The sequence below is a fragment of the Rutidosis leptorrhynchoides genome, chromosome 4 (assembly GCF_046630445.1).
Source record: "Rutidosis leptorrhynchoides isolate AG116_Rl617_1_P2 chromosome 4, CSIRO_AGI_Rlap_v1, whole genome shotgun sequence".
Taxonomy (NCBI): domain Eukaryota; kingdom Viridiplantae; phylum Streptophyta; class Magnoliopsida; order Asterales; family Asteraceae; genus Rutidosis; species Rutidosis leptorrhynchoides.
Window position 1 is genome coordinate 78,763,838 of NC_092336.1, and position 16,516 is coordinate 78,780,353.

Below are 16,516 nucleotides of genomic sequence, written 5' to 3' on the forward strand. Positions count from 1 at the left end.
GTTGATAATCGGTTTATTTGCTTAAACATCTTAGAATTTTTTTTCAAAATAGAATTATTTTCAAGCTATTTACAAAAAAAGAAATTCAAACTCAATTTTTATAAATATTTATAAATATGGGTAAACCGATTAACGAATTACCGTGTAACAGCCCTTTTTCAGCACAACTGCGCGCCACGCAGAATTAGGCGCGCAAATCTCCTGGCAACTCCAGGGACAGTTTTGTTAAAATTTCAAAGTTTGGGGATCTTATAGCAAGTTCGTGGTTTATGTAGAACTAGTATTGTGGTCCGCGCTTCGCGGCGGATATGTGCAAGTGTTTGTGTGTGAAGTTAGGTGCATCACTTTAGAGACTCCATAAATTTCCGTTCCATCAAGAAGAGTTTGCACAACCAGAATCACCAAGCTTGTATAGTAAATGTAGATTTGTTAAATATACCTACTGAGCTTATGTTACACAATTATATTTAGACAACACATAGATAATGCTACTAAACAAAATATATGATCTCAAACAAAATGATATGGGGAAGACTTCCCGCAAAAGTTATGATTGAAGCAACCGTTTGTTCCCTCTATACACATGTCTCCATACATAGGTCACATAATTAGCTAGGTAAGAAACGCGAAAATTTAACTGCAATATGAATGAGTATGATTAGTAGTAAGTTAGTCGATATATGTAAGCCTAACAAGGAGCACATGTGCAATGATTAAATTTGGCCAAAAGATTATTAAAGTTCCAAAGAATAACACAAAGTAAATAAAATTCACTCAATCTAGGATGAAGAAGATGAGTAGTGGGTGCTAGTATGCGAAAATGAAGAACATAGGGATACAACCATCACTTCAGGCCACACACTCTATCACAACCCATGTTGTTAATGTACTGTTTATATCGCATTGCCTCAATAGTAAAGTATTTAAGCATATTAAAGCAAGCTAGTCAATGTTATCAATCACCTAATAAATTTCAATTTTTCATTATGATAAAAAAAAATGTAGTACCTGAACGAACACCAAAAAGTAATTGCAAATTTCAACTTGTAAAAAAACTTTTTAAACACCCTGAAAAGAACAAATGCAGAGTTGACTATGAACAATCTGAAAACGTACATCAACATCGATTTTAAAGGCAGAATCCAGAATTAAAAACCACAAAATGGGTCAAGGAGAATGGGAAACGTTACCAATATTCAAAACCGAGTCCAAAAGCATACACATAATATTCTGTTGACCAACTATTGACTCTTTGGAAAATCGTTCACAAAATGGGTTAAAGTTACATTACCTTGTGATTGGTTTATGAAGTCGACTGGGTACATAGACCTCACTTTTTCCTTGAACTAAATATGCATGAATAATAACTGCAATTTAATGTGATTCATAATGAGAACGATGTAGTAACAAATCATGAACAAATATAGTGACAAAATCCAATTAACAAAAGCTACCACTTCACCTCATAAGATCCATCAATCGCATTTTTTGATTTTTTTTTTTTTGAAAGGCAAAATAATTTTATTAATATATAAATATATGTACATTATACATCCCCGAAAAGTAACAAACATCCAACGATTATAACTACTAGACAAATGGAATTAAAAACCGACTATAAGTAAAACCCCCAGGAGAGGGGACTCAACGAATCGAGTAGGGACACGAAGTAGTACACAGTGCTGATCGAGCAGCGACAAAGCATAAACTCCAAGGCCCGTTTAACCCCTGAAGATCTTGCCTTATAGAAGGTTAGCCACGAGAAGCATAGGGGATGCTGTGGGGTATTAGCCAATGCCCACTCTTGATGTAACAACGCAATACGAGCTCGGGTTAATGAGCCATTGTGACCATTGAATTTGAGCTTTCTTTATTCGACCCGAAATCCATTTAAAGGATGAAAGTTGGATATCCGCTAGAATTGAAGGTATGTCCCAGATTTGGTTTTGAAAGATTTTTAGGTTGCGATATCTCCAAATAGAATAACCGCAGACCCACTTGGTGGCTTCCCATATTTTTGAACCTATCGATGAGAGACTGGAGCTGCAGCTACTTGAAAATAAATCCGCGACGTTTAGTTCTGCCGGGGGAGAAAAATTCCACCATTTGTAAAAATCCAACCATATAGCTTTAACCTGGGGGCATGTGGCAAGAATATGTTCGGTTGTCTCGGACGAGTCTTGGCAGATATTGCAAAGAACCGAACCGAGGTCTAAACCACGTTTGTCAAGTTCGAGTTTAACTGGAAGTCGATGAAGTTTTGCTCGCCAAACGAAAAGTTCAACTTTTAATGGGACAGATCTGTTGCGTTTTGTAGGTGGTTTTACAGTTGAAGGTTGGAGACGAAGCATGTCTAAGTTTGCCGAAACTTGTTTGGTGAAAGAGTTATCCGAATCTGTTAGGGTGCAAAGCCACGAGTCTTCGGTAACGTTATTAGTATTCTGAGGTGGAGTAAAGTTCTCGATCAAACTTGATAGCTCCTCCATATTGCTAGCGCTTCTGCCCCTTGGAGAATGGAGCCAACTGCCATTGAATGAAAAGGATGACCCAGCTAAGTCCACCCGATCGAAGACGGTGCAACTTTTATCAGTATCAAGTGCAAATAATCGGGGGTATTTTTCTTTCAGAATGAAGCTCCCAAGCCAACGGTCGTGCCAAAAAGCTGTGCGTTTTCCATCTTTTAGAAACCTGCAAAAAATATGCGAAAAATCCCATCCAGCTTTCTCGAAATCCTTAGTGATATTGATGATGTTAAACCAAGTGGCACCGAGTTTCTTAAACCTGCAAAAGTCGTTAGTGACAAGCCCACCGTCCCTACCGTAAATACTAGAAATCACTTTAGTCCAAAGTGAGCAAGGTTCCGATTTGAACCGCCACCACCATTTTCCTAGCAAGGCTAGGTTTTTGGCGGAAAGCGATCCAATGTCTAAACCTCCCGAGTCGTAAGGTAGTAAAGTGTCATCCCATTTAACCCAACATATTTTCTTACCCGACCCGGACCCGCCCCAGAAAAAATTACAACGAAGCGATTCAAGTTGTTTTAAGATAGAGGACGGGGCTTTGAAGAGTGAAAAGTAATAAAGTGGAAGACTAGAGAGAACGGATTTTACCAATGTGAGCCGACCTCCGAAAGATAAAGTTTTTGATTTCCACTCCGCGAGTCGCTTTTTGAATTTGTCCACCACCGGAAGCCAATGAGTGGGTTTGTTCATCTTAACTCCTATGGGTAAACCTAAGTAGGTAAAAGGAAAATCACCCGCTTTACATCCGATTCTTAGAGCTATACTTTCCAAGTCCCCATTCGAAACACCAACACCGAATAGATTGCTTTTATGGAAGTTAACTTTTAGACCCGAGAGATCTTCAAAGCACTTGAGAATTTTCATGGTGTTCAATATGTTGTGACGGGACCACTCACCAAAAAAGATGGTATCGTCGGCGTATTGTAAGTGCGAAATTATGACTTTTTCTTTACCGACTTCTATCCCTTTGAAATGCCCCGACAACATGGCACGCTTTACAAGGAGGTTTAAACCTTCCGCCGCAATTATGAATAAAAAGGGGGAGAGTGGGTCACCTTGCCTAACACCTCGTTCCGGGGTGAATTCACGGGTTGGGGATCCGTTAACGAGAATGGATATTGAGGCGGAGCTAAGGCATGCGAAGATCCATTTTTTCCATCTATTACCGAACCCAATATTCTCCATGGTTTCCATCAAGAAGTCCCATTTTAGGCAATCAAAAGCCTTTTCGAAATCTACCTTGAAAATGAAACCTTTTCTTTTTTGTCGTTTGAGTTCATCGATAGTTTCGTTTGCGATGAGAACCCCATCGAGAATAAATCTTCCTTTCAAGAATCCACTTTGTTCGGAACCTACGAGTTTATGGATAACCTTTTCGAGTCTCTTTGAAAGAACTTTTGCCACAATTTTATAGTAAGACCCGATAAGGCTAATGGGGTGAAAGTCACTGGGGGTTAGCGGGTTATGTTTTTTGGGGATGAGTGTGGTAAAGGAAGCATTACACCCCTTGGAGAATTCCATATTTGACCAAAACCAGTTGAAAGCGTTAACTACATCATTCTTCACTAACCACCAATATTTTTTGTAGAATTTCAAATTGAAACCGTCCGGACCGGGTGCTTTAGAGCTACTACAACAACGAATTGCCTCCCAAATCTCGGATTCACTAAAGGGGTTTTCGAGCATCTCATTATCATTGTCGTTTAAGATCTTTGATTGAAGGTTGAAAGAGCATGAAGAATCATTATTAGCTTTGAAGATGTTCGAGTAATGGTTGAAGATTTCATCTTTAATTGCGTTTGGTTCCTCCGACCAACAACCATTAATTGAAATGCAGAAAATATTATTTTTCGTGTTTCTCCTTTTAACGTAATTGTGGAAGAACTTTGAGTTTTCGTCTCCCTCAAGGGACCATTTGATGCGGGCTTTTTGTTTAAGCATTTTACATTTGATTTTCTCTTTTTCAATCCATGCTTTACGTTCGTTCAACCACGTATCCCTCTCGGTTTGAGATAAAATTCTGATCTGAGCATTCTTTTCCCACTCGCTAACCGAATCTGCTAGTTCTTGGATCTCGATATCGAGTTTACCAAAGTTTGTTTTGCTCCAATCGTTGAGTGCTTTTTTCACGTTTTTTAGCTTATTTCGAAGTATGCAATCACCACGGTTACCACCGACATGTAAATTCCATGCATTTGAAATGACTTCCACCGAACCCTTATCATCGAGCCAAGCGTTGAATACTCTAATTGGCTTTGGGCCAAAGTCGATGATTCGGTCTCGGAGAATTATTGGGCAATGGTCGGAGGTGAATCTATCCAAGGTGTTTGCGAAAAGAGTTGGCCAGATATTATGAAACTTGCTGGAGACAAGGAAACGATCTAACTTACTGAATTTTAAACCGTCTCCGCTGATTCTCGTGAACTTTTGGCCGCCAAGAGGTATTTCAATTAAACAGCACTTATTGATGAAATCGTTGAACATATCCGACCAGGGTTTGTTGAAGTCGCAATTTAATCTTTCGTCTAAACCTCTAACCTCGTTAAAATCCCCGCAAAGTAACCAAGGCATGTCTTTAAAGTTGAGAAGATTTTCTAAACTTTCCCACATTAGTTTCTTCTTGGCGGTGTTATGTGGTCCGTAGACATTGACAAAAGCTATTTCTTCATCGATACCTTTCCAATGTCCTTTGATAGTTAAAAAGAATTCGCCTTCGATCGCTTGATTGACATTAAAAACATCAGTGTTCCAGACTAACAACATCCCACCCGAGGAACCTACTGCATGTTTTTGTATGTACTTGAAGTTTTCAGAACCCCAAAAATTCTCTATTACTTTGTCTTCGATCTCACCACACTTGGTTTCCTGGAGTGCTAGCACCTGTGGTTTTTCTTGTCTACAGAGTTTTTGAATCCAATCCTTTCGATCATCCTGTCCAATACCACGAATGTTAAGAGATAAGATATTCATTATGAAAACAATGACTTACCGAGGGTTGGAGGTAGATCAACAATGTTGATCCGCTTTCCAACGAATGCCGATCTCTTTTCCGAGCTCTTTATGGTTGAGGCTGCCGATGGATCCCGAAGAGTTACCTTTCCTGGAACGAGAGAGACCATTGGAAGAAGCTTCATTGATGTGTTTCGATGATGTGTTTTTATCTTTCAATTTCTTTCGATTGTTGGTAGGGAGTTTCTTGATAGAGTTGAAAGCATCTGAGAGCTTTTGGAGATCAAGGTCAATAATTGGTGATTGGTTTGATGCAGCGTTGGTTGCCAAAACAGTGTCAGTGTTTAAGTTATGCTCGGGGTTGGGATTAGGGATTGTTGGGTTAACTGAGTTTGGATCGGGGATAGGTTCGGCAGTTGAAATGGGATTGTGAATATCATTACTGGGATTAGCTGCGGGTTGATCCGGGATATTAATAATGGGTTGGGTAGACTTTGGTGTAATAATGGGCTCAGGAATTGGGCTAGAGGGTTGATGAGGTGAATTGGGTTTAGGGGGAGTAATGGGCCTGGAGGTATTGATTGGGCTCGTCACCGTGTTAAAAATAGTTGAAGGGTCAGGGGTATTTTGGTTACCGTTATTCTCGACATTAATGAAGGTATCGGGAACATGAGGGGATTTATTGCTCTGTGAAAAAATCTTGTTAGTTTCGAGGCGTTTTGATTCGGAAGACAAACCGTTTGTTCCACCTTTATTGTGCTTTGTTTCGACCGGTGCCGGAGTATGACTGTTGCAATCAGAAAAAGAACCATGACCTTCAATGTTGACGTTATCGGAATCTGGATTTAGGGGCGGAAAGGAATCGTTCACCGATTTTATCCCATCATCGTTACTAGACGTGTAACCATCACTTTCACTAGAGTTGGGAGTATCATCCGACGTGTATGAATCCGAATCCGAGACAATTTCCACAATGTCGTTAGTATCTTCAATAACATGGACATAGACGAGTTGAGTGCCTACCAAAAGTCTGACATACCCACTAACAATCATTGGATCCCAAATTTTGATGAGGACTTTACCTTTAACAAGATTCTTAGCTTCTAAAAGGTTGCAGTTTTGTGTGTCGAGGGGTTCTCCCCACCATAAAGCAATTGATTTGAAAGTGTTTTCATTCCAGCATATCGTTGGGACGCCTGTGATCGTGACCCAGGTGAGTCGACCCGGGGGGCTATCCTGGATATTCCAAGGTTTAAGGGAATCCAACCAATCACGAATGGGATGATTTTCATTCTCCAAAATATTGGTAACCACTGCCTTGTTGTTTAAGATTAGTAACACAGAGACTCCACCTAAATACTTAATGTTACAGTCGTGTAAACCCGCTGCAATGCAGACTTCTTCAATGCATTCAAGTGTTTCAATCTTCTTGACCACACCACCGATGGCGTTTTCAAGATATTTGACGTTGGTTTCGCAATCCTTTGCTTGAGTTACTCTTTTTGTTTTTGATTTTATTTCCTGCCCTTGTTGATGGATAGTTGGGTTGTCGATAATTACTTCTTTGAAGAGCCTCTCATCCACGTAAGAGTTGTTCATGAAGATCTTTTTGAAGGGTCTAGGTTTAGTCGGCAGTGGGTTTTGAGTTTGCTGCTTTGAGTTTCTCTCTTTGGCAATAAAAACTTTGAAGTGATTTCCATCGATAATAATGGTGTTTAGTTTTCTTGCCATGAATTCTTTGTCATTGACATCTTCGAATCGAACAAACCCAAATCGTTGGCCACTTTTAAGCTTTTTGAAGGGAACAAAAACTTCCTTAACGATACCGAATGGTCTGAAGATATTCCAAAGTCCAGCGATGTTTAGGTGTTCTGGAAAATTGTGAAACATAAAAGAGGTGAGGTTCGATGGTAGGTTTGAGTTGTGTTGATGTGATTTTGGGGTATTAATCTTAATCGGCGATTGATAGGTTTGATGGCCAGATCCATATTTTTTGATCAGATCCTTCGCCTGGGAGATGGAGGTATTAGGTATGATGTTGGGATCGTGCAAGAAGGGATGGTTAGAGTTGCTCTTGTGTTTTGAGATGGATGTAGATCGTCTTTTTCGGGTGACCTCGACCCATACACCTTCTTCAGCTGCAGTAGTTGTTGGAGGGTTATTGTGATTGTTGACGGCGGGTATTGGTGGCGGTGGTGGGAGATGGCTGTCGTTGTTGGAGGTGAAGGGTGGAGGTGGCGGTTTGTGGTGGTGACCGTCGGTGTTCTTTGGTGGCGGTGGGGGATTGGGGGTGAAAGGGGAGGTTGTTGGAGGGTTATTGTGATTGTTGACGGCGGGTATAGGTGGCGGTGGTGGGAGATGGCTGTCGTTGTTGGAGGTGAAGGGTGGAGGTGGCGGTTTGTGGTGGTGACCGTCGGTGTTCTTTGGTGGCGGTGGGGGATTGGGGGTGAAAGGGGAGGTAGGGATTGAGAGCATTTTTGGAGGGTTATTCCAATATTAAATATTAATTTGTAATTTTCAAACAATTACAAATTACAAATACAAAAACAAAACAACAGTAAAAATAACTATGAATGTAACACACCAAAACCTCCTATCTGAACTTATTCATTGATAGCCCAAAGCTTCATACTATAAATCTTAGCATACTCAACCGATTCCGTTGATAATGATCTTCCGAACAAACAAAGCTGATTAAACTTGTTCCGAAGTTAAGATGGTCAAAGAGGTGTTTGTAACAACAACCTTATACAAAACCTATGCAATCAATCTACAACAGGTTATAATTCATCATTCCGACCTCAATGTTACTATCAATTCAATCTGTCGAAGATGGGATTATGACTGAATCGAAGTATCAAAAGATATGCGATTATTATCTGACAAAATTACAATATATACTTTTGCGCGGATTTTTTCAACGATTTGGTCTTCAGCGATGTATTACAAGGTCTATAAAATTTATATTTCTTCGAAGATTAACTGTTACAGGTTCCAGAGATTGGAATTTGGTGTCATCGAATTTGAAGAAGATATATTGCCGAAGAAAAGAATCGGTGAGTTTGGGAGAGGAAAAAAAAGACTTGAATGAATATTTTAATCGCATTTTTTGATTGGTTTTGTATATTATTTGAAACGGGTCAATAGTTCAAACACATAAACAAAGGAAAATATAAATTAATGAAAAAGTAAAACTATTACCGTCAAACAGGAAGAGTGAAGAACAGAAAACCCAAATATGAAGCTGCCAATGACTTCGTATTCATTATAGGGCAGTGATCTCGAACCTGTAATTTAAATTGAAAATAAACTAAATCAAGTTTTTTGTTCAGTAAACAAACCTAACATGTATATGGATAATGATTATTTATCATCACCACATCTTATCACAATTCCAGAATTATAATGCTAGAAAAGTTACATATAGACATATTGGTATCATATGGAATCTTTGTATCTTCATAAAAATGAAAACAATTACGGAGTATTGAAAGTAGACAAAAAGAGTGATTGTGAGTTTATAGCTTCTAGCTAAAAATCCCAATAAATATAAAAAGCAGCTATGTAAATACTTAAAATTGCATTGTCTTTCACTAATTGACCCAATATAATTTACCCACCAATTTTCATAATCATCTTTCACCTACATTTTTAAGTATACACCAAAGTAACCCTTTTTTTCCTTTGCACTATCAAGAGCTTGGATAAATCTTTTTCAACAAAATCCAAACCCAAATTAAAGATCATTTTATAACTTTAGCAAAACATTACAATAGAAAATCAACCTAACATAATATCCAGAAAAAAAAAAAAGAAAACAAAAACAACTGTATCAAGTGGATTCTCATCAACTGAATCCTTTTAAAAGACAATCAGTATTGACTTTTTCAGAATTTATGTTAGGTATTAAATGTAGAAAGAAATTAATACAGGTCAAAGTTTATAAACCGATCAAAGCGTCAAAAGAGTTTATCATACCAATGAATTTTTCACAAAAAGAAAATCCTTTTGGTAATACAAAGGACTTATAGTTAATCATAGCTCATAGAGTGTCAAGTATAAATACTAACCAGATTTTGTTATATCAGTATAAGGAAGGAATTACAAAAAATTGTAGCAAGTCTAAGGGCCTGTTTCTTTTTGCATTATTGAACTTAATTGAGCCAATAACTTTTTCGGTCATCACCTTTTGCTATTTACTTATGGATTAATGATTAACCAAAACTGCCTGGTTGACTGTTTGGCTCACCCCAAAACAAGGTGTAGTCCCCATATAGCTGCTTTTGCTCACTTTATTTCAAACCTACCCTTACACCTTCTCTTTCTTATTTTGTTCTTTCTCTCATCTTCTTTGTTAGAAAGTAAAACATATCAGTCACTCTTGATATCGCTATCCTTATCATCTTTTACATCGATTGAAGTTCTTATATGTGTAGCTCGAATCTCAGCACGACTTAATATAGATAAAATAGGAGGTTTATACAACAAATTGCCGATGTGGTTTAATAAAATTGGTGATTGGTGATGGGTTTAATGAAATTGATCGCACACATCAACACAGGTTTATGTTGGCAAATCATATGATATGTGGTTGCTTTGGTTGGAAAACAAGGGTTTTGGTATTGTTGGTGGGTTATTTGAAAGGAGTAATTTTTAGATGAATAAAAAATAAAGACTATTATATTTTTGGGGTTTTTTTAGAAGACGAGGGTTTTGTTTTGAATATATACGATTTTCATGATTTCTGATATTATACTTATTACAATTGAGCAAATTCTAAACACTGTTCCGCAACAGTAGCTATTTCGACACTATTCACCAACTGTAGGTTTTGTTTTTTTTTTATATTTATTTATTAAAAAGGGGTTCTTTCGTCAATTTGCATACCCTTCCCTTCAGATATTTAGTACGAGTAGTCTGGAAGCTTCATCTGCTTCCATTAACCTCCCAACCCGATTTCATCCACCGTCACCGACTAACCCTAACCAAGCTTCTGTCGACTTTTAGAGACTCCATCGCCACCTCTTCTCTAGATCTATGGCTTCGTCGCCGCCATTGTCGCCGGCGTAACCACCATTTCAACAGCCTACAAGTACAGTTGCCTCTTCATTTCCAAATTTATACAGTATAGTAATTTAATCAAATTAACACAAAGCTTAAATTAGGTCCAGGTACAACATATACATTTGAGGAAGTTTTCTTTTTCTTTTTTTATTGTAAGAAAAAGGAAAATAATTCAGTGAACAATCAATTCAGGTAACCTCTTTCTTCATTGTTGTTTTTACTATTTTTGGTTTACTTATTTGTTAATCATCCGTATTGTCCTACTTTCCTTTTTTAGTTAGTAATTTAATCAATGTTTGATGAAGTTATCTGATTCAGTTTGCCCTAAATAAATAAAAAATGGATTGGTTTTAGCTAAGAAGTAATGTTCTGTGAAATTGTGTGTCTTATATATTGTGAATATTTTGATAATAGGTTTTTAGCCAATTTTTTGTTTTCGATATACAGTTTGATGCTTAATAGTGGAGTTTCTGAATGAAAATAAAATTGAATTCTTAATTGCTATTTAGGAATTCAGTTTGATCTGAATGAATTTTGATTTTGTATATTAGGAAATTGAAGGAATTGGTTAGTACTTAGGGTTCTAAATTATCAATTATGAACTTCAAAAACTTAGGGAATCAGCCAATTGATAATAGAAATGGTAGCGGCCAGCCACCAGGAAACAACTTCCCGTTGACTCGACAAGGTTCGATTTATTCGTTGACTTTCGATGAGCTACAAAATAGAATGGGTAGTATTGGTAAAGATTTTGGGTCAATGAATATGGATGAATTACTAAAGAACATTTGGAATGCAGAAGAAATGCAAACAATGGGATACAAAACAAGCAATACTGTACAAGATTGTGTTGGCGTTGGTGGGACCATTTTGCAGAGACAAGGGTCGTTAACGCTACCAAGAACGTTAAGTCAAAAAACGGTCGTTGAAGTTTGGAAAGATTTATCGAAAGAGTATAATAACGGGTTTGTCAACCCCATTTGCCCCAAAGGCAACAAACTTTAGGTGAGATGACTTTAGAAGACTTTTTGGTCAAAGCTGGTGTTGTTAGGGAAGAAATGCAATTAGGTGGTAAACCGGATGATAACACTTTGTTTACAAATTTAACAAATTCCCAAATTAACCCTGCGTTTGAGGTTAGTCAGATTCCGAATGCTGTTGTTGTTGATGATGGTGTTGGTAGTAATAATAATCAGATATCGTTTAAGTCTGCGAATCTACCGTTGAATGGAAACGGGGTTCGACCCGCCCTACAACAACCGCAACCGTTGTCTCCAAAGGAGACGTATTTGCCGTTTGGTCTCCCGATTTTGTTCACCCACGATTTCTCCGCTGGGTGTTTTCTTCTTCCTCGATCCCTATTTTGTTCACCGACGATTTCTCCGCTGGGTGTTTTCTTCTTCCTCGATCCCTATTTTGTTCACCGACAATTTCTCCGCTGGGTGTTTTGTGTCACTCTGTCACCGTCATTAGCAGCAGACTGCCAAAGGCGGCGATCGTTCACCGTCATCACCACCAGACCGCCAAAGGCGGAGAACGTTGTTGGTGCAACCACCACCACCGTCGTTCTTGCTACGATGACCACCGTCGCTGTTATCGTCTCTTCTCCACCATTGTTTCATTCAATTCGCAATTGACACGACTTTTTTTGCTATGAAAACCTAAATACACATCTCACATAATCGTAAGTTATTTCTTATAGTTATTTATTAATAGTTATGTTTGATATTATTTTATATTTTTTGTAAACAAACTTCATCTGCTACCTTCCGTTTAGTTCATCTCGAAGTTGCAGGTTTTTTCCGCTTTCGTTGGTTATTATCGTTCTTGAAGCTGCCGACTGTTTTCGTTTTGTTGTTTATCGACCGGATTACGTGAACTGTTGTTTATACGTTCCCTTTTTTTTTTTCCTTCCCTTTTTTGCAGCTTACAGGTACAGATTTTCGTTATACCATCGTCCGGTAAGTTTTTCTAATCTTTTTCTTATGCTATATCCTTTTACTTTATCGGTTTACCTGTATATTTTCCTTTTTTGTTTAATTGTATGCTATTGTTTAAGAAGCATTTTTAAATCTGCTGTTTGGTATGAGTTCTTCGTATGAACCAGTTGTTAAATAATAGCCTGCCTTAAGTTCAGTTGGCAAAAGAGTATAATGGCACCTAAAAAACGTCAAAAAGGTCAGCTGAGAATGCCAATGCTTCGCTCAAGCATTACATCAGCGAATACTTTCATCTTTATTAGAACAATTTTGTTAGATATGAAATGATTGAACCGGAATCGGTTTACCCGCTTACAATTTCATTTTAATTACTTTGTACATCAGTATCTTTTCAGTTTAATGCTCCTGTTTAGTTTTGATTTATAACTGCACCTGCACATGCACCTTGGTCCTTTTTAACCGTGGCTTGGTTTGCTAACTCTTAGTTTCTTCCAAACTGATTTTGGCATTCATAATGCCCTGTTCATTTGCAATAGTTGTTTATAAATTCTAAATATCATTATTATATTGTGTGTAGTAGTTGGACAATAATATTGCCTATATACATATGACATGAGAAATTAGATTGTTAATAAAATTTATCACTATTGTTGAACACCTAATTGATATGTTGGATGTGCATATTGATTATTGAGTTAATTAGTCTATTTAGAACAACCAGAGACAAGTGTGATAAAAAAGATGTTCCAAATTTCAGAATGATTATAACTATCACTGAAGTTCGAGAAAATGACTTACCCACACCTGAACACTTGGACCTTTAGTTTTCGTCAACGGTCCAAAAAATCAGGGGGATCATAATGTTTTCATCGAACTAAAAGATGAAATACTTCACAAAATTAATATGTTGCATTCATCATTTATGTTTCTTCAATTTTCTTTATTTTTTATTTACAGTCAACCTGGATTTCATATCTTCATGGAGCTAAGGATCACAAATTTTGGGGAACCTTATCTGGTACATGATCGATTTAACCTTTATTTTACTATTAAGAACATGTAGATTGTTCCAACATTGTTTATAAAGACTTCTTAATCAACATTGGCCCACTGCTTATCATTATTCGTAAGCGTATAAGCCATTGTAACTCATTATTAGCTATGTAAATGCTATTTTATGAATGATTAACATTCTATTATCCAAATCTTATCTTCACAGATTACATCGAAGTTCCCAGCAGGTCATTAGTAGGTCAGTATCTGGCGGTTGCTTCTGTAATGAAACGGTCGCAGCGAAGCGCGACGGACCAGTACGCTTGTTTGGTTACATTTTTGCTCTTGAATTATTGAGATTCTAAATTAGCAAAATAGATACAAGATTATATAATACTCCGTATATATAATGTAATTGAACTTTTATTTGGTTATGATTATGGACAAATTACCTAGAATAAATAATTAAAATAAATTGTAAAAGAGTCAATTTTATTATTAAGTTATTTCATTCAGTAAATAAAGTAAACATCAATTTATCATTTTCAGATTACTACATATAGTCATCTTTATCCGCATAACCATCTATATCCATAACATGCCTTGATGAAAAGAAAGTAAACAGGCTCTAAGTGTCTAAGACATACCATTGAGCCCATGCGTTGCACGGGTCCTTAAAAACCATTTCAAATCATATATAGATATGGATTTAATAATAATCTATTAGGAGCTTGATTAATTTAACAAATTGCACAAAATATTTTAAAAACATTTACAATATTAGTTATTATTTCTCAAAGTAGTGTTGTTCATAAATAATAATTATGTGTAGATGTAATGTACTAATGATAAGAACTGAATAAGTATGAGAAAATAATATATGTTATAAAAAATGAAGTACATGTTCACATTTCAATAAGATAATATGAGAGTATTTATCTAAATCTAAATATCTAAGTAAAGATCAGGAGATATAGAAATGTTAAAGGTAAAAGATGAACGTGAATCGTATTATGATGAGGACGAACTATTGATATGGTTGGGATTTATTGAAATAGAAAGAATTGATGGTCGTTTAGATTTTCTATGGTTTTTTTTCCATAAAAAGTAAGGGATAGTATCGCTAGAGGTTCTTACTAAAAGGTATGAAGTTCTTACTAAAAAGTAAGGGATAGGCTGAACGCCCATTAGAGTGTTTGAAAGCCCTGAATCCTTGCTCTGTACGAAGCAGTAGGCTGGAGTTAGAGTCCATATCCGTACAACTTTCCTGGAGTAGGATATAGTGTTCTATCTGTTTTTTTCCTGTCACTGGTAGTGTGCGGGGTTCACAATACAATAGTGACTTAGGTTTCTTTCTCTCTGTTTGCTATAGTCCATTGGTGAAAGTCTAATCCTTCTTGTCTGGTAAGCAAGCAGGGGAACTGAGCCGGTACCTTTCATTTCATCTTTAGTATAAGTTAAAATTTGTAACAAAAAAATTAAAGAAATAAAAAATCAGTTATAAAATTTTAAGGCAGCAAGGTTTCGTATACATATTGTTAATGAGTTCTTCCCCAACTTATCAAACTGACCCAAATTCTTTCAACATCTCCATATCAACTTTTAAATATATTTATCACTTCAAATCCTCAACTTTACTCAAACGGGTCAAAATTGTGACGACCCGAAAATTTCCGACCAAATTTAAACTTAATCTTTATATGTTTCCGACACGATAAGTAGAGTCTGTAATGTTGAAATCTCAAAAAGTTTGAACTGTGCAATTGACCTCCGACCATCCCCGACGATTCACGAACAAATGTTGTAAATAAATATGTATATATAAATATAAATATAAGTGTATATATAATATTTTAAATTAATAAAGTATATTTTAATCAACTAGAATTAAAGATGTAAAATAACAAACAAATAAGTAAATTATTATTATTAGTACTGTTATGATTATCATTATTGTTATTAACTATATTATCATATTAATATTAATATTTTTACTATTACTAATATCATTATTATTCTTATAGTTATTATTAATTATTAATAGAAAATAATACAAAATATTATTATTATTATTTATAATAAAATTATTATCATTTTACGATTTCGAATAACATTATTATTTATTTTTATTATTAATATAATTATTATTATTATTATTAATATTAACATAATTATTAATATTTAAATTATATAAATTAAAGAATCATACAATTTGTTAGATATATCTATCAACCTGTATGAGGAGGTGATTCTGTCTGCAACCCAGTACGATTTGATTCCAATAAATTGCATAACAAACAAATTCAGTTAGGTATCTCTTTCTACTTTAATAACTTTTTTTCTTGATTAAGATTCATGTCGACCAAAATCCTACTACCCAACAACTTAGTGGCTGCTAAAATTTCTTTTCATTATTTGATTTGATTTGCACGTTCTTCTGTTTCTGATTGATTCAATTAGTTGTTACCCGTTTTTGTCCTTGTGTTATTCTATCAATATCAATTCATATATTATGAACTTACACCGACACCATATTATCCATCTCATCTATCCATATATTAGTATCTATATAATATATACATGTGTACATACAAGAGAACATAAACACTCAAATGAGTTTCTCTTTTGCTTCTTCTTTTCCAAATATTACAACAAACACACACCATCATATTACTTCTTTCATCGCCACCTTTACTAACTATAAATGATCACCAATTCAAAGTATAACCATATAAATCGGTCTCTATTTCGGTTTAACTTCGCAACCACGATCAAGCCATCTTGACCACCAAGTTTGATCACCACTTCTAACCATCGGCTCCCATTCCACCACCTTAGACCATCACTAAAACCATTACTACCATCACTACAATAAACCCTCATCAAAACATTAACTCTTACTAACTCATCATGCTCGATAAATACCACTGTAACCGTCATTATTCAATTACCATGTCAAACACAAATCATCATCGACACAAATCATCATCGACCCAAATCACCACTTAAATCCAATGAAACCCACTTTTTACTACACCTGCTACTGCT

General features: G+C 36.1%; 1 pseudogene; it reads left to right on the top strand.

Moving 5' to 3' along the window:
* The first annotated feature begins 10,430 nt into the window (after positions 1-10,430).
* On the top strand, positions 10,431-13,743 carry LOC139843974 (ABSCISIC ACID-INSENSITIVE 5-like protein 5; annotated as a pseudogene).
* The last annotated feature ends 2,773 nt before the right edge of the window (positions 13,744-16,516 follow it).